Source organism: Giraffa tippelskirchi, chromosome 7, assembly GCF_054371585.1.
Source record: "Giraffa tippelskirchi isolate mGirTip1 chromosome 7, T2T-mGirTip1v1.2.pri, whole genome shotgun sequence".
NCBI lineage: Eukaryota > Metazoa > Chordata > Mammalia > Artiodactyla > Giraffidae > Giraffa > Giraffa tippelskirchi.
This window is the reverse complement of record NC_137281.1, coordinates 102066168-102090677: the sequence shown is the minus strand read 5'-3', so window position 1 is coordinate 102090677 and position 24510 is coordinate 102066168. Positions and strand designations below refer to the sequence as shown.

General features: G+C 34.3%; 1 long non-coding RNA gene across 1 annotated transcript in view; it reads right to left on the bottom strand.

Annotated features, from left to right (window-relative positions):
* LOC145514133 (uncharacterized) overlaps positions 1-24510 on the bottom strand; it is a 263897-nt gene that overhangs the window by 71735 nt on the left and 167652 nt on the right. The window contains exons 5-7 of the long non-coding RNA XR_014059857.1: positions 24324-24480; positions 16935-17048; positions 6633-6720 (exon numbers count right to left, since the gene is read on the bottom strand). This is a non-coding gene — a long non-coding RNA (uncharacterized LOC145514133). The remainder of the gene's footprint in view (positions 1-6632; positions 6721-16934; positions 17049-24323; positions 24481-24510) is intronic.

Genomic DNA, 24510 nt, shown 5'->3' with positions numbered 1-24510 from the left:
AGGAATAATATGAACTTATTAGGAGGTAACTAGTTGTTCGCTTTTAAAAATAAAAGCTCGTATTACCTAAACCTAGACGCTAAATATTTCTCAAAATTAAAAAAAAAAAAAAAGTTGGAAGTATTCCTTTAAAAGAATATGTCTTAGTTTAACTGAATTTAGAGTTGTGTGTTAAAATTTGCCTCTTCAAGACCCAATCAGTTGTCTTCTTGTAGACATTATTTTCATCTACCCAGATGAAGTTTTTTTTTTCCTTTTTTTTAACTTAATGACAGTCACTTTCCTGGGAATCTTCTACTTTGCTAACAAGTTTTAAATCTAAAATTTAATTACCAGATGTGAATACAGATCTCTAAGGGGTGAGGATTTGGCTTTGTCTCAAATCCTGAAGTTCAGACAAAATTTTATAGTTCTGTATTAAAATAAGTGTTACAGTATGTGCATGAACAATGTTATGGTTACATTGTAACAATAAACCACAAGTATATTCAGTAACTAAAAAGGGGATAAATTGTGAAAATATTTTTGGACTCCAGATAATAGTAACAACTTAATTTTTCAGCCCTGTTTCTAGTTTGAAAAAAACCTAGGACTCCTACAGATTACTCAAGTATAATTGCATCTAGATTTAGCTCTAGGGTTTTCAGTAGCAGTTATGATTTTTTTGTGTTTATGTTCACTCATTGAAATAACTGTGGGAAAAATACTGGGTAGACTTGAGGTATACAGTGGTGAACAAGGTATCAGTTTCGTTTCTTCAAAAGACTTAAAGAGACTGTTTCTGGTTAGTAAATAGATGACTCCAAAGGATGTGATAAATGCTCATTAGCTGTAACTATAGGGTGCTTACATGAGCACATAGTGGGACACCGAACTCAGTCTGATGTTGGCAGGTGCTTTTCACTGGCAATGATGTCTTAGTTGTATCATCAGAACATGGATGAGTTATCTAAGTGAAAAGAGAAATTAAAGTAGAATACTTTGATAGGAGGAACATTATTCACAAAGCTATTGACATAAGCGAGAGCATGGTGATTTCTGGAAAAATAAATTAATTCATTATCACTGAAAAATAATTTGAGGTGGATAATAAATGAGATGGAACTGGAGAGCTAACAAATAAGAGATTTGTAGTTCATTTTAAGCTCAATGAAAAGATTCAAAGAGATGCCATAATGCATTTGAGGCTTTTAAAAAAGATTACTGTGGCTGTCATATGGAAATATATTTGAGAACAGGAAAATCAAATGCAGAGACTTTTCCTTGATTAAATCCAAGAGAAGAAAAGAAACAGCTATGAAAAAACTAGGGAAATTTAAATATGGACTATATACTCAGTATTCTTTCAGTGTCAAATTCTCAAAGCATGATGATTGTATTGTGGCTATGTAAGAGGATGTCCTAGTTCTTGAAAACAAATGATGGACTATTTAAGAAAGAACAATTATTAAGCATGCAACTAAATCCAAAAAAATTGAGGGAGGAAAGGCGGGGAGGGGAGAAAACGAATATATTAAATCTTAACAATTAGTCAATCAAGGTGAAGAGAATGTAGTGGTTAAAAACAGAGAAGGTTATTTTGGTGATCCAGGCATAGTTGGGTGTGTGTGTGGGTGTGTGTGTACACTTTTTAAAATCTGAATGCTAAGAAATTAGCTCCAAGGTAGTATGACATATTCCCTCTCTCCCTCCTTCCCTTATAAACCACTTGGATATTTTTTTCTCTTATGGTTTGCTGAAAACAAAAGTTATTTAAGAGATAATTTAATATCTAAGGATATATCTTAGAATAATTAAAGTACCCAGAAGATGGGCCCAACTGAAAATAACTCCATCAGCCTGTTATTTGACTTTGTACTGCTATACTTTTATAATTACTACATAGTTGTGAAAGGTCATCCTTATGTACAGTAGGAAAATAAATGTGGTTCTGGCATTGTGATTGTGCCATTGGTGATTCTATTGTATAATTTTTGGAGGAAGTCATTTTTGTTTGTTTCAGTAAGTAGGAAAGTTTTCATTTGGGGTCTTGTTATCTTAGTCATTGAACAATTCGAATATGTGAAAATACTGCTCTTCTGCTGGCAAGTAAAGCAGCACTTAGTGAATGAACATCAGACATTAAACAGAATCTGACTGTATCTCAAACTTGACATAAATTCATACTAAAACTTTCAAAAAATTGAGTTTAGAAATTGTTCACTATCTATTTGAAAAAGAATCAACAAGTGACATTTTTCACAGAACAAAACCAAAAAATTTTCAAATTTATATAGAAATGTAACAGTATGAAGTTTCCTCAGAAAACTAAAAATAGAAATACCATATGATCAAGCAATCCTACCCCTGAGCTTGTATGCCTCGGCATATAACCAGACAAAATTATAATTCAAAAAGATACATGTACCCCTATATTCATACCAGTATTATTCACAATAATCAAGATATGGAAAGAATCAAAGTGCCCACTGACAGATGAATGGGTAAAGAATGTGTAGTACATATATACAGTGGAATATTACTCAACCATAAAAAAGAATGAAATAATGTCAGTTGCAGCAACATAGACGCAACTAGAGATTATCATACTAAGTGAATTCACTCAGAAAAAGATTGACAAACACCATATGATTTCATTTATGTGTGAGTCTATCTATGAAACAGGCTCACACACACAAAGAACAGATTTGTGGTTGCCACGGGAGCGGGGTTTGGAGAAGGGATGGAGTGGGAGTTTAGGCTAAGCAGGTGAAAACTATTGTATATAGAATGAATCAAGCACAAGGTCGTACTGTATCACACAGGGAACTATATTCAATATCCTATGATAAACCATAATGGAAAACAATATTTTAAAAATATGTACATATATATATGTATATCAGAATCACTTTGCTGTATAGCAGAAATTAACACATATTGTGAGTCAACTATACTTCAATTATAAAAACAAAAAAGCTGAAAGTACATGGCAAAAGAAATGGGTAGAACACCTCAATGGAAGTTTTTCCAAAAAAAGACATACAGGTAGCCAACAGGCACATCAAAAGATGTTTAACATCACTAATCAGAGAAACATAAATCAAAATAACAAGGTATCTCACATCTGTCAGAATAGTCATCATCAAAATGTCTTTATAGGATCCAGTAATCCCTATCCTGGGCATACATCTGGTAAAAACAAAAATTCTAATTCAAAAAGATGCATGTACTCCAATATTTACAGCAATACTATTCACAAAAGCAAAGACATGGAAGCGCCTAAATATCTATACACACACACACACACACAAACACAATGGAGTATTACTCAGCCATAAAAAGACTGAAATAATGCCATTTGCAGCAACATGGATGGACCTAGAGGTTACGACGTAAAGTGAAGTAAGAGAAAGAAGTATATGATATCATTTGTATGCAGAATCTAAAAAAGTGATACAAGTGAACTTATTTATAAAAAAAAAAAAGATTCAGACATATAAAACAAATTTATGGTTACCAAAGGGGAGGGGAGGGATAAATTAGGAATTTGTATTAAAATTACTATATATAAAATAGATAAAAAACAAGGACATATTATATAAGACAAGGAACTATATTCAATATATTATAATAACTTTACAATGGAAAAGAATCTGAAAAGAATATGTATGTATGTATGTATGTATATATATATGGATGTGAGAAATGAACAAGTTAACTGGTTCAAGGCAGGCAAAAGCGGGAGGAAGGACACATCTGCTTACAACGTAATTTTAAAGATTAGAAACACTCACCCAACATACAATCTTTTGCCTGAAAGAGAAATATATTGCATGTATCAAAGAGACATCACACAAGTTATATATCACAAAAGAATATATATATGTATGTATGTACATATATATATATGTATTTGCTGTACATGTGAGACATAATATATCAAGTACACTTCACTAAGGGCTTCCCAAGTGGCACAGTGATAAAGACTCTGCTGCCAATGCAGGATACACAAGTGATGCATGTTCAATCCCTGGGTCAGGAAGATCCCCTGGAGTAGCAAATGGCAACTCACTCCAGCATTCTTGCCTGGAAAATTTCATGGACAGAGGAGCCTGATAGACTACAGTTTAAGGGGTTACAAAGAGTCAGACACAAACTGAGCGACTGAGCACATACACACATACTTCAATATAAAATGAACTAAAGTGGGAAATCAGTCCTGAATATTCATGGAAGGTCTGATGCTGAAGCTGAAACTCCAATACTTTGGCCACCTGATGAAAACTGACTCATTCGAAAATACCCTGATGCTGGGAAAGATTGAAGGCAGGAGGAGGAAGGGACGACAGAGGATGAGATGGTTGGATGGCATCATCGACTCAATGGACGTGAGTTTGAGTAAACTCTGGGAGTTGGTGACAGACAGGAAGGCCTGGTGTGCTACAGTCCATGGGGTCACAAAGAGTTGGACACGACTGAGTGATTGAATTGAAAATAAATTTTTAAAGAAGAATTTAGTCCCTCAACAAGTTATAAAAGTTGATTATTAGTAAAAAACAGGAAAAAACATGCCATCTTAGACATTCAAAATTCAACTAGTAATCTTTCGTGTATGTGTATGCCATATGTATACTAAAGATTCTACCAGTTTAAACTATGGTACTGCCAGTGGGGGAAGAGTAGTAAACACTTACAATGAATTTTCTACCTGCCAGGCATTCTTTTAAGAACTTTACTTGAATAAATTCACCTAGTACTCACCACAAATCTACAACGTAGATAAATTATTGCAATTTTTATTTTACAGAGAAGAAAGTTGAGTGTAGACAGTTTAAGTTCACAGAGAAAGAATTGGCGTGTGGCCTCAAACTAGGGCAGTCTGATTCACAAAAGAAATTCACAATAGAAAGCAGGGTGTGTCTTTGACAGAGGCTGGGGTGATAAGAGAAAGGTCTTGGCAGTTACATTGTCCAATTTTTAAAGATGTGATATGACTTGATAACTTGTGTGATGACTCTTTGATACGTGGAATGTATTTCTCTTTCAGGCAAAAGATTGTATGTTGGGTGAATGTTTCTAATTCTTAAAATTACATTGTAAGCAGATGTGTCCTTCCTCCCACCTTTGATTCCTTGAACCAGTCAACTTGTTCATTTCTCACATACCTAACGTCTCTTTACTGAGTTATATTTTCTTGAAGATTAAGACTAACATAACATAACTAACTTACATGTTAATCTTTCCGAATAGTTTTCCACTTAGGATTTGGTCTTTGGCTTGACAATTATGAATAACCATTTGCCACTGTTGACATTTTAGGGCCCATTGTAATAGAGCAGTAACTATCAATGTTCATGTTTTTGAATACAAATAATTCACAAAAGAATGGAAATTGGGTTCCTGAAATACATTTCTGAAATAATTGTTTCATCATCCATGTCTTTTTAAAAAATACCTATTGTTTATTTATTTGGTTGTGCTAGGTTTTAGTTGTGGCATGTGGGATCTAGTTCCTTGACCAGAAATTAAACCCGGGCCCTCTGCATTGGGAACATGGTGTCTTAGCCACTAGACCACCAAGGAAGTCCCCTCCATGTCTTTTTCATCGATCTTTATGGACTATTTAAACATACAAATCCTAATAACATGTCAAGTTCATTAGACATAATTCGGTGCAACTTAATATTAGAGATATTAGAGTATTTTAAATATAAATTCATCTTCAAATTAAGCTATTCCTCTCAAAAAAGTAATCAAGAGAGTCTCATAATTCAATGAAATAGCTGTTAAAGCTTGTGAACAAAACCAAAACATAATACTGCCACATTGATGATCAATTTTTCATTCCTAAGCACAAGAGACCAAAATACGAATAAAACACGTGCATTGTTTGTCCATAAAGAAGTTTAAAATAAATTTCAAGAACTGAAAAGAAGCAGCACAAGACATCAGAGGGGAATCCACAAGGAATATCCATATCCATAGTGTGGACTCAGAAAGGGCATCCCAGAAGGAGTAAATACATATGTTGAGACCAAGGCAGCTAGGCTTTGGACCTACGCTCTAAAAGTGTACAATATCATTCTGTTTGAATTAACACAGAACGATCAGAAAATAGTTAAAAGATTTGCACAATGTCTGCAGGAAGAAATTAAAATTTTCTAATTCAATCATTAAACTCTTCAACTTATTTAGTTCGAAGATATTTAAACCTTAGTTCCAAGGATTCTCATTAACAGCAAAATTGATGCAAATAGTTGCGTATAGCATTCTAACAGAAAATAAATGTTCATTCACACTGAGCAAGCAACCTATAATAGATTATTTTTGTCCGATTTAAGCTACATGAAAAGTTAGTGTTCATTAATACTCAGTGCAAGATGAATGTTGGCAATTATAGGAAAATTACAGAAAGAAAAAATTCACTGATTAGGACCTCAATTTGTCAAAGAAGATTCCTCTCATCAAACTGTAAAATTCTCTTTCCATTGTCATAGTGGACTAATGTGGAAGTCGTAACTATGTGATTGCATGCAATCATTTAAGTAGAAAACAGAGTTTTGATTTATGAACTGTCATCTCTCCAGGGGAATAATATCCCCAGACAGTCAGAAATAATCAAATTTAGTTTCATGAAAAAGAGCACTTACCCAATTTAATTGTATTTTGTTAGTGTAGAAATCTTGATGGCTGGATGAATAGTTACTCCTCCTCAGAGCCCCTGCACCAGCATACCTCCTAATACAAAAAAGGCACTTAGTAAAACAAAACAGATTCATCAATTATATTAGTCCTAAATATTTCTAGTATTTATAATGATGCAGTTTTCTCTTCAGGGTATTAGATTTTTGTGCTTCTATACATTGCTACCAATTTTAAAGGGAAATTAAGAGAAGCAACATTTAGAAAGCACCAATTAAACACCACTTTTACATTCTATAACTTGAAAACATATTTTCCATCTCCTTTATAATTTTTTCCACATTTTTGTAAAAGTAATGCTAACATTAGTTTTCTTTTATAATTGTATATTTGATGTGTACTGTGATATATATACACATAAACTTACATATGGTTTAGTCACTAAGTTGTGTCCGACTTTTGCAAACCCATGCATTATAGCTCACCAGACTTCTCTGTCCTCTGTCCATGGAATTTCCCAGGCAAGAATACTGGAGTGGGTTGCCATTTCCTTCTCCAAAACTTATATATGTTTGTATGCAAATATAATAATGTTATTAAATCAAACCTCTAAGATTTAGACATACATGATACGATGAGATATCTTTAAGACTGGACATGGGGAGCATCTTATGTCACCTTACTCCTTTTTAAAAAATTCAGTTATCTTTATTATTTTAGAAACTCATTTATAAAAATATTCTTTGATAAAGATGAATCTTATAAGAAGTAAATGAGAACTGGTTTTGAATAAAAAAGAGCATAGTTAAAAATCAGGAGACTAACCAAAGGAAATGCTACAGAAAAACATTTTAAACAAGTACCTCTTTTAAACTACTCACATATTCATACAGTAGAGAAAGTCTTCCTTGAATACGTGCACTGTTGATTTATAAGGTCATAACTAGGCAGAAAGTAGGACAATCTAGTTGGTATGATGTAAGACCATTCACTTGCAATTTTATGATTTGGTGAATGGCACATTCTTCTGAATTTTAAAGGAATCAATAGCACTATTAGACTATTAGCATTTGTAAATGTGTACACCACCGAATTAAATATAAAGAAGTGTTTAGAGACAGGTTAAAAAAATAAAAGTGAACTTTTACAAGACAATAGCTTCTCTGTCTAGCCTAGAAAATAATCTTTTTACTTTTAGAAAAGTATGCCATCTAAATAGGTTGGAAAGAGGGGTAAAGCAAAATCATCTCATTAAATTTTGGGGCAAATAGCCTAATGTAAAATATTCCAAACTATAATTCACAGATTGAGACCCTAAAAAGGCATAGAGATCAAGGGGGAAAAATTATAAATATAAAGGGCACAGAAATGTTTCACAAAGCTGGTGAATGCTATTTCAAATTACTGTTTAAACAGTCAAATCCATATCCTTCTAGACATAAAATTTGTGTCAGCCTAAGTTTGCTGCAGAGATCCTATGAATATAAAACAATCTTTTTCTTTATTTTTCACAACAAAGACTGTGAGGTTGAAATATTAGCAGCCATTTATAAAACATGTTATATTATTACTCATCCCTCATGAAAACGTTCAGCTTGTATATTTGGAAATATCTGAATAAGTAAAAATATTTTCAATATTAAGTGTCTCTACAACATACATCTGTGATAAATTTGAAACAACTACTATGTATTAAATTTCAGCACATCAATTCATTCAACTACATTTTTGAAATATTTTTGAAACTAAATATATATTTTAAAATGTTACTACTTAAAGAAAGTAGAAAAATACCATACCCAAGAAGGAAAACAGAAGTTTTCCAAAGGTATGTTTAGTACAAATCAAATATTGTGAAGTAAATACATGATTTTCTGCAGTTCTACATATTTCCAAAGATTGAGTAGTACTTGTATATCCAGAAAAAGGTTTTTCATTGATAATTATGAAATATTTAAAGATTCTAGACTTAAAGTTTAATCTAGATAAACTAGTAATTTGAAATCCTCAATTGTTCATGTAAAAAAAGAATGTATAGAAAAAATATATTTACTAAAAATAAAGATGATTTTGCAATTTATTAAAATAAAAATATGTGTCTTAAGAATCTAATTAAAATACACCCAACTCATTTTCACTTTAGACAGTTTTTTTTTTTAATTTTCAAGTATGCTTTACTCTTTTCTTTTCAGTTTCTAGTCAATTTACTCATAGATCACAGAGCTTCTGAACATCTTTTGAAGAATTAACTTTGATTTTTCAATAAATACATTTTCCTAGAGAGAGTAAATACACCTGAAAGCAAATTATAGTCCATTTAAATTCCCTGTTTGTCTAATGCTCTGTTTGTCTAATGTTTGTCTAGCAGTCTTCAAACAAACAGCATTCCATTGGCTCTATCTTTAGTAAAAACTGGTGATTAGGAATTCACACTAGAAGATAAAGGAGAGAATCTGGGTTTTAGTGACTTATGGCCAAAAAAACAAAAAAGGATATGTTCAAGTAAATCATGCCTGATTTATTTTATTTTCTGTGCACAATTAAAAGAATACAAAAGGATAGGGAGAAATCCAGCATGTGTCCTCAGACACAGAAAGTCATAAATATTCCTACTATATGGGCTTCTATAAAGAAAATAAATAAATAAAGAGATACATCTGTAGCTCAGGGCAGAAATAGAACATCAAGTGACTGATTGAGACTTTATCATTCTTTGTGCATAAGTGTGTGTGTGTACGCATAAGCACACGTGAGTGTTTCACATAACAGTCGCGATTTTTTAAATTAAGGATAAATCCTAAAATAATTATTTCTGCAACAGATATACCCTAAAGTGGCCAAAACTATAAAATACAGTATAACCCTCACAATAATATTCTAGCTTTTAACATAAGGGAAATTCAGGAAAATGTCAACTGATATGTAACTAACAATCTTATTACCACCTAGACTAATTCTTTCTGTATTTTTTCCATATTTGTATTTTTTCTTAGTTATATCAAAAATTCAATTAATGGAGTATGATTTCCATTCAATACAGGAAATTATAACCACTACCTCAAAAATGTTTGTTAAATAAATAAATTATTTACTTGATATCATTCAAAAAAGCTTTAAAAGCTATTCTGCTATAATTTAGCTTCATGATATTCCCTTAGTTATCTTCAAGCATAATTCTATTACTTTCTGCCTGATGTTGAAAAAATGATTTTTTTTTATGTTGTGAACTACAAAGGAGGACATTTTTAGAACTGCTGAAATATCGCTGTGCAGCGAGAACATCAAATCAAATAGAAATAATGTCACTAAAATATGTACCACATGTGCATCAATATATTGCCCTGGTTTGCATGACTGAATATTACAAAGCATACTCCAGTAACCATGGGTTTTTGAATATTAAGTCTGTGAAGAGTAATTGCAATTTATTGAATATGTCAGTGAAGCAGAACTTCAGTAAATCAAGTCCAAGTAGTAGGTAGGTTATAGCACTTTTCCCCTGCTCTTTTTAACCAAATGACAGTTTTCATTTATTTTTTTTCAATCAGAGAAAGTTACAAATAGTCTAGAAACTAGCTGCAGCGGAAGAGTAATGATTGAAAGACCAGATGATCCTGTTTTATGACCCTTGGCACAAAGATTAAACCCTCTATTTCCAGCAAAGCACAATTTCGTGCTATTTCAGGGAGCTTGACCCTGAACTGAACTTCTTCAGCCTGTTCAGTTCAACCTGAATTTATAAGAGCAAGTGACGGTCTGTAGAACATAATGAAAAAAAAAAAAAAAAATAATGGAGGGACAACTCTTTGCTTTCACAATCCTGTCATTGATGTTGAGAAAGGAAAAGCTGTGGGGCTGGTGGATTCAGAAGAAAATGAGCTAGGATTTAACATTTGTAAAAAGGAATCTTTTTGTTATGTACTGATTTGGGGTAAATCTCTAGCAGTGGAAGCAAGAGTCATATTTGGGACAGAAAGGAATGCGATGCAGAAAAGAATATAACCAAATAGCTGATTCTGTTCTCTTTATCTGGGCACCTGATCAAATGTTCTGTTATTTATCTTTCTTAAATTTAATACCATTTTAAATACATAGAATACAATTTTGAAAGTTGGCAAACATAAAATCACCAATTTGGGATATGATTGTTTTAAATTCCTTATAGAAATATTCTTTAATGAATGTGCAGTATTCTTGGGGATAAAATCCCCCAAAGTAACCTGTGCAAAGAAAGCACTGTTGTCTATATATTCCATGAATATTTTTGGCACAGCTTATTAAAAATAGGTGGTTTGGGGCTTCCCTGGTGGCATTGTGATAAAGAATCTGCCTGCCAACGCAGGAGACACGGGTTCACTCCCTGATCTGGGAGGATCCTGCATGCCACAGAGCAACTAAGTCGGTACTTAAATTATTAAAATTAAGCTGTTGATTTCCTTTTCAATCATAGGTATCTCTTATGGAAACAAACAGAATGATTTTCCTGAATACTTCAGGGGCTGATAGATGACATCTTATCATGGAGTAGGCCAGGGATGGTGAAACGGAGTTACCTACATGGCTCATCTACAGCACATTCGGTACATGAAGGGCCAGCAGAAATCATCAATATATGTTACACCCTACGATGGTCAGTGCTTAACAAACATATACATCTTTACAAGGTTTATAGTCTAAATAAGGCTATTAAATATAATGTCATTAAAATGAACGATAAAGTCAGTAATGTTTAGAAATAAATCAGTGGTTCATATTACGTGCTATAGAAACAGTTTTAAATATTTTTTATTTCAGTGATTAAAAAATCATTGACCGGATTTCAACTGCCTATTATAAGATATTTAGGAGTTCAGCTTTTCCTCTTGTGAAATATTTCCAAATGAATAATTTATGAATAAGAAAATCTAGATTATGTAAAGCTCAGAACTATGTGTTACAGTAATGATTAGCTAAGCCATGTTAAAGGCACAGTACAGTAGTTTTCAAATGCATTCACAAAATGGAATAATAGATATGAAACAGATATATTTGATCAGTTCATGTACTTTTTATAAAATCATAAAATGTCATCTTAATTAGTATAAATGGTAACATTAAAAAGAATTAACCTTTAGTCACAGGGCTAGTAATTCTGTTATTTGAGAGCTAAAAACTTGGGGGAAAAAGCAATTGAACTTTGATAATCATATTAAATGAAATAAATGACTTTTCCATTTATTAATACAAAAGCCAACTAGTTCAGACTTTTTTGTTTTTCTTTCTTACTCTCTTAGGGTAATATGAAATTAAGTATTATAGTGCAGGTATACCTTGTTTTATTGTACTTTATGTTACTTCATTTAGCTGATACTACATCTTTTTTTCATAAATTGAAGGTTTGTGGAACTTGAATCTATGGGAGCCATTTTTCCAAAAACATAATTTTTAATTAACGTGTGTGCATATTTTGACAGAATGCTATTGCACACCTAATAGACTACTATGTTGTCGTTGTGCAGCTGCTCAGACATGTCCAACCCTTTGCAACCCCATGGACTGCAGCATACCAGTCTTCCCTGTCCTTCATTATCTCCCGGAGCTTGCTCAAACTCATGTCCATTGAGTTGGTGATGCCATCCAACCATTTTATCCTCTGTCATCCCCTTCTCATCCCACCTTCAATCTCTCCTAGCATCGGGGTCTTTTCTAATGAGTTGGCTCTTCACATCAGGTGGCCAAAGTATTGGAGCATCAGCGTCAGTCCTTCCAATGAATATCAGGACTTATTTCCTGTAGGATTGACTGGTTTTATCTCCTTGCAGTTCAAGGGACTCTCAAGCGTCTTCTCCAACACCACAGTTCGAAAGCATCAGTTCTTTGGCACTCAGCCTTCTTTATGGTCCAACTCTCACATCGATACATGACTCCTGGAAAAACTATAGCTTTGACTAGATGGACCTTTGTTGGCAAAGTAATGTCTCTGCTTTTTAATATGCTGTCCAGGTTTGTCATAGCTTTCCTTCCAAGGAGCAAGTGTCTTTTAATTTCATGGCTGCAGTCACCATCTGCAGTGATTTTGGAGCCCCCCAAAATAAAGTCTGTCACTGTTTCCATTTTGCCTCATCTCTCTGCCATGAAGTGATGGGTCTGGATGCTGTGATCTTAGTGTTTTTAATGTTGAGTTTTAAGCTAGCTTTTACACTCTTCTTTTTCACCTTCATCAAGAGACTCTTTAGTTCCTCTTCGCTTTCTGCCATAAGGGTGGTGTCATCTGCATATCTGAGGTTATTGATAGTTCTCCCGGCAATCTTGATTCCAGCTTGTGCTTCATCCAGCCTCACATTTCACATGATGTACTCTACATGAAGTAAAGTGAAAGTCTCTCAGTCATGTCCAACTCTTTGCAACCTCATGGACTGTAGCCCGCTAGGCTCCTCTGTCCATGTAATTCTCCAGGCAAGAATACTGGAGTGGGTAGCTGTTTCCTTCTCCATGGGATGAACCCAGTCCACGGATCAAACCCAGATCTCCCACATTGCAGGCAGATCCTTTACTAGCTGAGCTACCAGGGAAGCCCTCATAAGCAGAGTGACAATATACAGCCTTGAAGTACTCCTTTCCCAATTTGGAACCAGTCTGTTGTTCCATGTCTGGTTCTAACTGTTGCTTCTTGATCTGCATACAGGTTTCTCAGGAGGCAGGTAGGGTGGTCTGATATTCCCATTTCTTGAAGAATTTTTCACAATTTGTTGTGATCCACACAGTCAAAGGCTTTGGTTTAGTCAATAAAGCAGAAGTAAATGTTTTTATGGAATTCTCTTGCTTTTTCTATGATCCAGTGGATGATGGCAGTCTGATCTCTGGTTCCTCTGCCTTTTCTAAATCCAGCTTGAACATCTGGAAGTTCTCATTTCATGTATTGTCAAAACCTAGCTTGGAGAATTTTGAGCATTGTTTTGCTAGTGTGTGAGATGAGTATAATTATGTGGTAGTTTGAACATTCTTTGGCATTGCCTGTCTTTAGAAGTGGAATGAAAACTGACCTTTTCCAGTCCTTTGGCTACTGCTGAGTTTTCTAAATTTGCTGACAAACTGAGTGCAACACTTTTAACAGCATTGTCTTTTAAGATTTGAAATAGTTCAGCTAGAACTCCATCACTTCCACTAGCTTTGTTCGTAGTGATGCTTCCTAAGGCCCACTTGACTTCACACTCCAGGATGTCTGGCTAGGTGAGTTATCATACCATCGTGATTATCTAGATCATTATGATCTTTTTTTGTACAGTTCTTTTGTGTATTCTTGCCACCTCCCCTTAATATCTTCTGCTTCTGTCAGGTCCATACTATTTCTGTCCTTTATTGTGCCCATCTTTGCATGAAATGTTCCCATAGTATCTATACTTTTCTTAAAGAGATCTCTAGTCTTTCCCATTCTGTTGTTTTCCTCTATTTCTTTGCATTGATCACTACGGAAGGCTTTCTTATCTCTTCTTGCTATTCTTTGGAACTCTGCATTCAGATGGATAATCTTTTCTTTTCTCCTTTGCCTTTTGTTTCTCCTTTTCTCAGATAATAGACTATAGTGTAAACATAATTTTTGTATGCACTTGGAAATAAAAAAATTCATGTGACTCTATTGCCATGAATTTATTGTGGCTGTCAGGAACCAAGCCTGCAACATCTCTGATGCCTGTACATCTCTGGGTGATATAAATCACAGGCATCTTTGTACCTTTATAAAAGTTAATACATATATAGAGACAGGACATATGTAATCTGACTTCAGGTTAAACTTACAGTCCAGACTTATGCAATCAGAGTGCCTGTTATTGCAGTTTACAGTGATTGGCTAAAGAGATGATCATTTGAGCCAAACAGAGCCAACAGTCTCTCTCTGAAAGTTGATATATTAAAGTTAGTGGTAAAAGTCTCTTAAGATGTAATTCTAAGAGGTAAGGCTCACATAATGCTGAAGCTGTCAGAAGACATTGTTTCCCTGTACAAATGTGTGCACACATGATAGGAGAGAAAGACTGACTGACTTAAAATGCAAAAGAAAAAAAAATAATTGGGGGCAAGTTGAGTTTTAAATATTCCATACTGCTAACTAATCCAGGAACAACTGGGTTGTTGTCATGTTCTGACTTCTCTATAAAATTCTTATTTTTCATTGTAAAGGCCCTTTAAAAATTGACCTTTCATCTTTAAGACGTCAAGACTTCCTTTGTGATACTGTTTTTGTTCTTCAGGCATGTTCATAATCCACGAAATAAGACTCACAATTGAAAGGATTTTATGCGTACTTTTTAGAAATGCAAACCCCCAAAATAATTACCAAAAATAGAAAAAAGAACCAGAAGGAAGCATACATATATTACTAATAGTCCAACCCATTTAAAGATCACTGCTTTTTAAAATGGGCATGTCTGAGCTTTTAAAAGATTGTTTTTCAGGGCCTGAAGTAAATTGACATTTTCCTTTCATTTTTGAATGCCACAATTTTACTTCCACAGTATTATGCAGTGCACTTGTTTCCTTCTTGCTCTCTTATACAAACTCACACACACACATCCTGAAGGGGCTCTCATCCTTTTCCAGCAAGTGAAAACTCAATGACATTATATATACATCTATATATATAAATTCAGAATAAAATGCATTTATTTTAGTCACTTTCTGTTTCAAACACATCAGAGAGGTGGCATTTCATACCTACATAATTCAATATGTTATTTACTACAAAGTGCAAATGCAACCATCCATAAAATAACACCTTGATAAAGTGTTAAAATATGGTTTGTTCACATGAAAAAAAAAATCTGTTAGAAATAGCAAGTACAGATATAGCAACTGGTTCAAACAAGGTAAATATTCATCCACCCTATAATTTTAAAGGGCAGTGAAAGTTATTTGGGCCTTTGAACGATGATTTCAGTAGTTAATTGTTTTAAAATGCTGATGATTTTGATGTAACTCTTACTTAAAATGTTTTAAATGATAATTTACTTATTTAGGCATAAGAGTAAGCTCAAAGAAAACTTTCCAATTAAATAATTATTCAATTATTGTGGAATACAAGTAAATATTCCATTCCAATATATTCCACTAATATGTTCATATTAATGAAACAAAGAATAACTGAGAGATTACAAATATGAATCATGTGCTAAACCAAAAATTGACACATAAATGGATTCCTATAGTAAAATCTGTAAAGGAAAATCAGTAATAAAATATTAGGCTGTTTATTTTGTAGTCATGTACAATGATGCAAAAATACTCTGATTTACTTCAACTCAGTATGGTGACTTTTTGTTAACTACCTAAATAAAGGTCACACAGTTTTTCTGTGTTTGTATATAAAATCCAAATAATAAGTTTTAGCTTTTGATACAGTTATTTCATAAAGTAGTAAATGATGTTCTTATACAAATACTTTTTAAAAAGGAATTTGTATTTGTCTTGCACCACTTACATCCTAGTCAGAATTCAAAAAGCACTATTTTCAACAGAGATAATTTAAATACGGGGCTTCATTAAACAAGTATTGGAATAATGAGAAAATAAACATTCAGCTGACACAAGAAGTAGCTACCATTGCTAGGATTCAGAGAAGAAACAAAACAGTTTGAGGGAGAACTTAAAGAATGCAGAAGGACTAAAGAAAGGATACTCAGAATTCTAAGGAGGGGATTTTTGTTATTTTTTTTTCTAGTGCCTCAACAGCTAAGAGGAAGGTTTTGTTGAAAGAAAGCTGAGACTTCCACGGAAGAATAGAGCTGGCTGGCTGGCTCTTATGAAAGGTTTTGGTAAACTGATTCTAGGATTACAGAAGAAGCTGGCTACTGTAGCTGCCTACTGTTGCCAAAGCAGTGAACCATCACTAGGGCAACACTGGCAGAACAGCAAATAAACGGGAAAAGGCAAATCCTTCTTTCTCTCGCCATCCAGTGTCCCTTAGTGCTTGCAGTTTACAGAACCCAATAGAATTCCAGCCGACAAAATGGAAATAGAATTTGTAGAACTCCAGGTAGAGAACCACAGATAAGATAAATCTAGAGGTAGGACGCAATGGCTTAATTATATATGCCTTGAAGTTGTTTGGAACATTTAAATGTCAAGGAATAAAGATTCTTGTAAATTTGAAATATTTAAAAATAGTTTATGGCTATTGTTTTCATTTCTTTCTATGATGTTAGGTTCCATTTTATCAGTGTTATTTTCTTTTCTCTTTCTGATGATGATTATGATTGTATCAGTTAAGGATCAACCAGAAAAGCAGAACGGCTAAGCTTTAAACATAGAATGGTTAAATAGTGTGAGGTGCTTACTTCTGTTGCTTGAGGTCCACAGGGTGTCAATGAAGCAGGAAAGATGTGTAGTGAGAAGAGCGAGACCAAGCTTAAACCCCCAATCCATGGTGTGGAATCCCTGAGCACATCTGGCTGGAAACCAAAAGGATAGACAGGAACTTTGAGTGTCCAAAGCTGTCACTCTTCACAGTGCTAAGCACACCCTGACCCAGGAGTCAGTAAAGCTAGAGGAGGATCCCGGGCAAGGGGGTGTGTTCCTCTGCCTGCTGCCCCATGGTAAGGGAGGCAGCAGAAAAGTGATAACCCCTGAGTTACAAAAGCTCTTGTTCAACCTGCTGCTGCTGCTGCTAAATCGCTTCAGTCATGTCTGACTCTGTGCGACCCCAGAGACGGCAGCCCACCAGGCTCCCCCGTCCCTAGGATTCTCCAGGCAAGAACACTGGAGTGGGTTGCCATTTCCCTCTCCAATGCATGAAAGTGAAAAGTGAAAGTGAAATCCCTCAGTCGTGTCCGACTCCTAGCGACCCCATGGACTGCAGCCCACCAGGCTCCTCCATCCATGGGACTTTCCAGGCAAGAATACTGGAGTGGGGTGCCATTGCCTTCTCCCTCCAACCTTCTGAGCACGAAATAAATAACTACTGTTCTACTCCCATCCTCCAAATAAGGGCAAAAATATTTCCTGTATTTAAAAGATCATTATAGAGCTCAAAAGTAACATAGATCCACAGAAATGGATTCCTTCAGAGGAAGTGAAAAATATTTTGGACATTAAGGGTGTTGTAAAATGAGAGATTTGTTAATAAAATATATAGACTTTGACTTGAAAAAATTACTTCTTGTTGCTTAAATAAAACTATATCTATAAAATATTTGAGATCTATCATTTTAATTGCCTTAAAGTATTTCTTTGACCATTTGGTAGCCTTATTCAGGGAAAGGTATGAAAATCATTCGGTGCAATTGCACATGAAAAACACCTTATTTAAGAACTTCTTCTTTGTATAATATCTGTATGGTTTAACATCAAAATAACATTGTGTGTGTATATATGTATATAATTTGTTTTTTATTTCTGTTTTTTATTTTATTTTATTTAGGAAATCATATTTCTATAGTACATATTGATGTAAACACAGATATTTTTATAAAAATTTTCCCCAGATGAGAATATGCAGGTGATTTTCCAGGATATAACGCAATATTTTGGTGTTTGATTTTATTACTTGTTATTTTTAGAGATCTATTTTAAGTAGCTCTTCAAACTGAAGCTTTTTTAAAAAGCTCCCAAAAGACTATTAAAGAACAATAAAATAACACTTTTCTCTTCATGTAAGTATCTATAATTATCTATATTTTAAAACAGTAAGCTTTAGTGACTGCACAGACTCAGTAATATAAATACCTTGTTTCTATTAAAAAGAAATCACTCCAATCCACTCATGTGAAACACATTTACCATGCAGTTTTCTTCTTTAACATGTGTTCTATATTCCTTTCCTATAGTACTTCTGGGCAAGCCTTTTGAGAATATAGAATATTCTAAATTGATCCCAGCCCATTTTATTTTTTGTCCTTCTGTTCTAAGGAATTTGATACAGTTTCTAAGCTTCTCACCATCTCATTAAAAATTAGTAGAGGTAATGTCAGCAGGCATACAACCTTACAAATGTAGGTCTGATTTCGTAAATTAAACATGCTTTGCCTCTATGTATTATTTATTCCTGTTTGCTTTTAGGTTTCAGCACGTGCATGCTCACAGGCACTATCTTTGCATTTGGAAGTTCTCTGGATTTAGGGGGAAAAGCAAATAACTTATATATGCATCAGAATTATGAATTATGTAAATCAAGCCACCAAGTCAGGGAAAAGAGGAAATTAAAGTTACACTCTAAGGAGTTACTCTGAGAATCTCTTAAAAAAGAAAGGAAAATGCAAGAAAAATTCAGTCTTTAATAGGTAATCCCACTTAACTACAAAGATTTCATTCAACAAATATGACAAGCTCTATTTATATCGAAGTTTCTTCCTCCTACTCTCAAGATAATTAGATATGAGAGTATTGTTTGAAGTAATATCCTAGAGTAAATTATACTAGAAGTCTTTTTGATACACATTTTCTAAAGAACGTAACCTCCAGAAAAAAAAAAGCAATAGTAACGGAGGGCGTCAATAAATTTTCATAAGTGACATACTAGGATTCTAAATCAGATTTTGTGACTTCACGTGGAGTTAGGGTTTACACAAACCAAATTTATGTCTTAAGGGCAAAAAAAGAAGGACAGTAGAAACACGGAACAGACAGTAACAGAAGAAACTAGCTACACAATGTCTGCCAATTCCAACCTCTTGTTCAACATTCTATTTATTTTTAACACATAACATTGCATTAGTTTTATTTGATATTGTTTAGATAAAATTAGATATATAATATGTAATATATTATGTATCAGGTAATATATTTTATATTATTAGTAAGTTTGTTTGCCATATTTATATATTGAAAAATGATTACCACATCAAGTTTAATTAACATCTATCACCTCACAAATTTTTTTCCTTATGATAAGAACTTCTAAGATATACTCTCTCAGCAATTTTCCAATATACAATGATATTATTAAACATAGTCACAATACTGTATAATACATCCCCAGAACTTATTTATAACTAGAAATTTGTATCTTTTGACACCTTTCTCCCACTACCCATCCCTCACTTCTGGCAACCAGCATGCTGTTCTGAGTATAGTTTTTTTTTTTGTTTCCACATGTAAGTGAGATAATTTAGTGTTTGTTTTTCTCTATCTGATTTTTTCACTTAGCATAATGCCATCAAGGTCCATCCATGCTGTCATAACTAGCAGGATTTCCTTTTTTAATGACTGACCAACTTTTCCTGTATTAGTTGGCCCTTTGTATGTTTTCTTCAGAAAAAATGTCTGTTCAGGTCCTCCCCCATATTTTAATCAGTTTTTTTTTTTGTTTGGGGGCTTTTTTTGCTGTTGAATTGTATGAGCTCTTTATATATTTGGGGTACTGAATTTTACATATATAGTTTCTTTATCCATTCATCTGTCATGGACATTTAAATTGTGTCCATGTCTTAGCTAATGTGACTAATGAACATTACTTCTTGCAGATATCTCTTTGAGATAGTTGCAGATACCTGTTTGAGATGGTGATTTTGTTTCCCATGAACATATACACAGAAGTAGAATTGCTGGATCGTGATAGTTCTAAATTTTTGAGGATTCTCCATAGTAGCTGCACTAATTTATATTCTTATCAAGAGTATACAAGTGTACCCTTTTCTCCACATCCTCACTAACCCTTGTCATCTCTTGTCTTTTTAATGAAAGCCATTGTATTAGTCATGGGGTGATATCTTATTGTGGTTTTAATTTGTATTTCATGATAATTAGTAATGTGGACCACCTTTTCATGTACCAGTTGGCCTTTCATACGTTTTCTTTGGAAAAATGACTATTCAGTTCCTCTCCCTATTTTTAATCAGATTTGGGGGCTGTTTTGGCTATTGAGTTGAATGAGTTCTTTATATGTTTGGGGTACTAATTCCATTTCAAATATGATTTACAAATATTTTCTTCCATCTGGCAGGTGGCCTTTTCATTTTGCTGATGGTTTCCTTTGCTATGCAGAAGCTTTTTAGTTTGCTGTTGTCCCACTTATTTATTTCTGCCTGTGCTGCCTTTGCTTTTGGTGTGTGGTGAGCCTCTTATCAGCAGCGTAGAGTTGAATCTTGTTGTTGTTGCTGTTGGTGTTTTTCATCCATGCAGCCACTCTATGTCTGTGGAGATTTTAGTCCATTTATATTTAAAGTAATTATTGATAGGTGTGGACCATTTTGTTTATTATTTTCTGGCTGCTTTGAAATTCCTTGGATCCTCTCTTCTCTTTGTCTCGTTGTTGTGATTTGATAATTTTCTGTGGCAGCATGCTCAGATTTCTTTCTTTTTACCCTAACGTTTTATTATGTGCCATGTGTGGATAGGCTAACGGTGGACAGTTTGGCAGACATTTCTAACGAACGTTTCAAATTTATGGCACCAGTTAAGTGCGGAAAACATAAACCTCAGATAACAAAGAATATGGAGAAGTGGAGGGAATACTGCAGTCAGGGTTACCTGAAACAAGCAAGGGTTGGTAGGGTAGCTACTTGGCAAAGCCTGACAGGAGGGTGAGAGGCCATGGCAGTGGAAATCTTGTAGCTGAGAAAAGACAGAAATGGAAGAGCTTTGGCTCTGCTTTACACCACATACACTTGGGATAAATTCTAAACTATACATTTTAGTTGTCTAGGACAATGGATTAATTACTCAAACTCTGCGCCTCAGAACTGTCATCTGTAAAGTGAATAAACAATAATGACCTTAATGTTGTTGGGAAGATTAATTGAGATGATACATGAAAATAAGAAGCTAAGCATTTGGCACACAGCAAATGTTCAGTAAAGGACAGCAGTGGTGATAGTACAGATGGTGATAGTGACGATCATTGGAAAAAAAAAATGCATTCAGTAAGGGAGGGTAGATTTCAAGGAATATACTATTTCCTGGAGAGGATGCTTCAAATTCAGAAAAGGAGTGCAGTTTATTAAGAGACTGAGGTACTGGGCATATTATGCAGGAAAGAATCCCCATAGAGGAAAACAATGCAGGCTTTTAATTGCTTGGAATAAATATTTGCTCTCGGGAATAACAGAACAGGGAAACTTGGTCTTAGCAGTAAGACCTAATGAAACTTTCTAGAAATGGGTCACATGTTAAGGCTAAATTAAAAGCTTATTGGCTGACCTGTGCTCTAAGTCTTATTCACTCGTAGTTTATTAAAACGCAACATTAATAACTTTGAACCATGTTAACCAATAGCTAAAGAATGACGTTAAACCTGGGCAGCTTGACTGTGCATATTTTTCCAGAAATGTGCACAAGATTGCTGGCATATACCCTTGAAGAGAAATGAATAGCATACATAACAGATGATAGCCATATTTTTAAGTGGTAGAATTACAGCAGATCTAGTTTGCCATTTGAAGTCTGTGATGCTTTTTATTTTTCATTTATATTTGAACCTCAAATTTTGTCTACATTTTCTAAATTGAGTCTGTCAGTTCAAAATCCACTTAACAGCATTTTAAGATTAGATGAGTTTTACTGGTGGGGAGTAGATTTCCATTACTAAAAATATCACAGTAACTTCCTAGTATGGGAACAGCATTTCTTGAAGTCTTAAAATTTACCAGAAACAAATGAATATAGCAAGTTTCATATAGCATTGTTTTTGAAAAAATGCTGTTAAGGGAAATTTGAATAAGGTATGTACATTAGATAATAACATAGTATCAATGCTAATTGTCTTATTTTGATAACTGTACTGTGGCTTTGTATAAGAATATCCTTATTTGGGAAATATACACTGAAGAATTAGAGGTAAGAGGCATGATTCTGCAAGTTACTCTCAAAGAGGTCAGAAAATGTGAGAGAAGCAGGGAAAAAGAACCAATAATAAAGAAAATTAAATTAATTAAATGTTAATAAAAACAATAATTCTCCTGGAATCTTGATAGAGAGTACCCCTGTATTATTGGCACTGTATTTGTGGATTTTCTGTTCTGAAATTACTTCAGGATAATAGATAACCAACAAGGACCTACTGTATAGCATATATAGCACAGGGAGCTCTACTCAATATTCTATAATAACCTAAATGGGAAAAGAATTTGGAAAAGAGTAGATACATGTATGGGCCTTCCTGGTGGCTGAATCGGTAAAGAATCCGCCTGCAGTGTGGGAGACCCAGGTTCAGTCCCTGGGTTGGGAAGGTCCCCTGGAGGAGGGCATGGCAACCCACTGCAGCATTCTTGCCTGGAGAATCCTCATGGGCGCAGGAGCCTGGTGGGCTGCAGACCATGGGGTCTCAAGGAGTCGGACACAACTAAGCGCAGCATAGCACAGACACATGTACATGTGTAACTGAATCACTTTGCTGTATACTTGAAATGAACACAGCATTGTTAATCAATTATGCTCCAGTATAAAACAAAACAAAAAAACAAAACTACTACTCACTACTAGTCTCCCAATGCTATGCTGACTTTATGGGAAATGGTATGAAAATAGAGGTAAGACTTGCATACTGCAATATCATATGAATTATTTAGCATGTTTAGTGTGGGAAACTGTATACTATTTTCTAATATTCTAATGGCAGTATGCTATTACGCTCTATGTGAGTCAAACTTACTTTTGAATCCTCATCAACTTTTTTGACTTTGATTTTTTCCTATTAATGATACCTACATTAGATGTCAGCAAAAGGGCTTGTTAATTTAACAGAAAGAAAATTAATAATATTCTCGTATATTTTTCTCATTAAATTCACATTATAGGAGTAATGGTTGTTTTAAATGGGCATACTTATTAATAAGAAAATGCACACATTAATTTTAAACCCTAATGGCTCTGGTACTTTTTAACTTTTCTGGAAATAACTGAGGCACACTTCCATGAATTTCAATTCTCATTCAGCCATGCTTCTTAATGGCCCTGTGGCAGACACAGGACCATGTATAGCAAAGGTCTTTGGAAGGAGACATACATAGTTTCTTAATTTCTGTGCTACTATAACACTATTATCTGTGATATGCTGCTATTTGATGTTACTTGAACTAAAGTATATCTAACAATATACTGTCCTCAGTGGAAATGGGTATCCACAAAACGACTTTCTCAATATAGTTTTATTTTATCTGGAAAGCCCTTCTATTTACTTTCCTTCTCCACCCCTTTTCTTTTTTCCTTTAATCCCTAAGGCAGTTACATGGCACCCTTTTAGGTATTCTTTTGTTCTGTCAAGGGAATAAAATGATATAAAATGAATCAAAACGTTAATTTATTACTTCATTTCTTTAGTACCCATTTACAGGTTGGTACTTTTTAACCCATTTCTAGCCTCCTATATGTCACTGAAACATTATTATAAGTCGTGAAATTAAAAATCATTTTCTTCATCTCCATTTATTTTGATCTCTCAAATATCTCAATATGAGGTAATGGAAATAAGAGGACTTTATAATCAGATATACCATTGTTTGAATCCTGGACTTGCCATATAAAGAAGCTTCTTGGTATTTTGAAAGCTGGTTGTATTTGGAATTTATTTCTGCAATTCATTCCCCAGGACATGTCCTGAGGACAGCTGTCATTAACAGACCCCAATGCTTGAGAAATAGAGGTGTCAGTAAGTGCCAGAGGTGCGGTTGTAGTTACAGAAAGTTTCCACAAGGTGGCAGCAATTTCCCCCGGCCACCTCTGGCTCCTTGGATTTCCTAGTGTTTCAGTTGGTAAAGAATCTGCCTGCAGTGCAGGAGAGGGGGGTTTGATACCTGGGTGGAGAAGATCCCCTGGAGAAGGAAATGGCAACCCATTCCAGTATTCTTCCCTGGAGAATTCCATAGACAGAGGAGACTGGCGGGCTACAGTCCGTGGGGTCGCAAAGAGTTGGACACGACCATGTGACTAACTTGTACTTGCAGGTTCTATCTGAAAGACAAAGATACAATATGTATATGT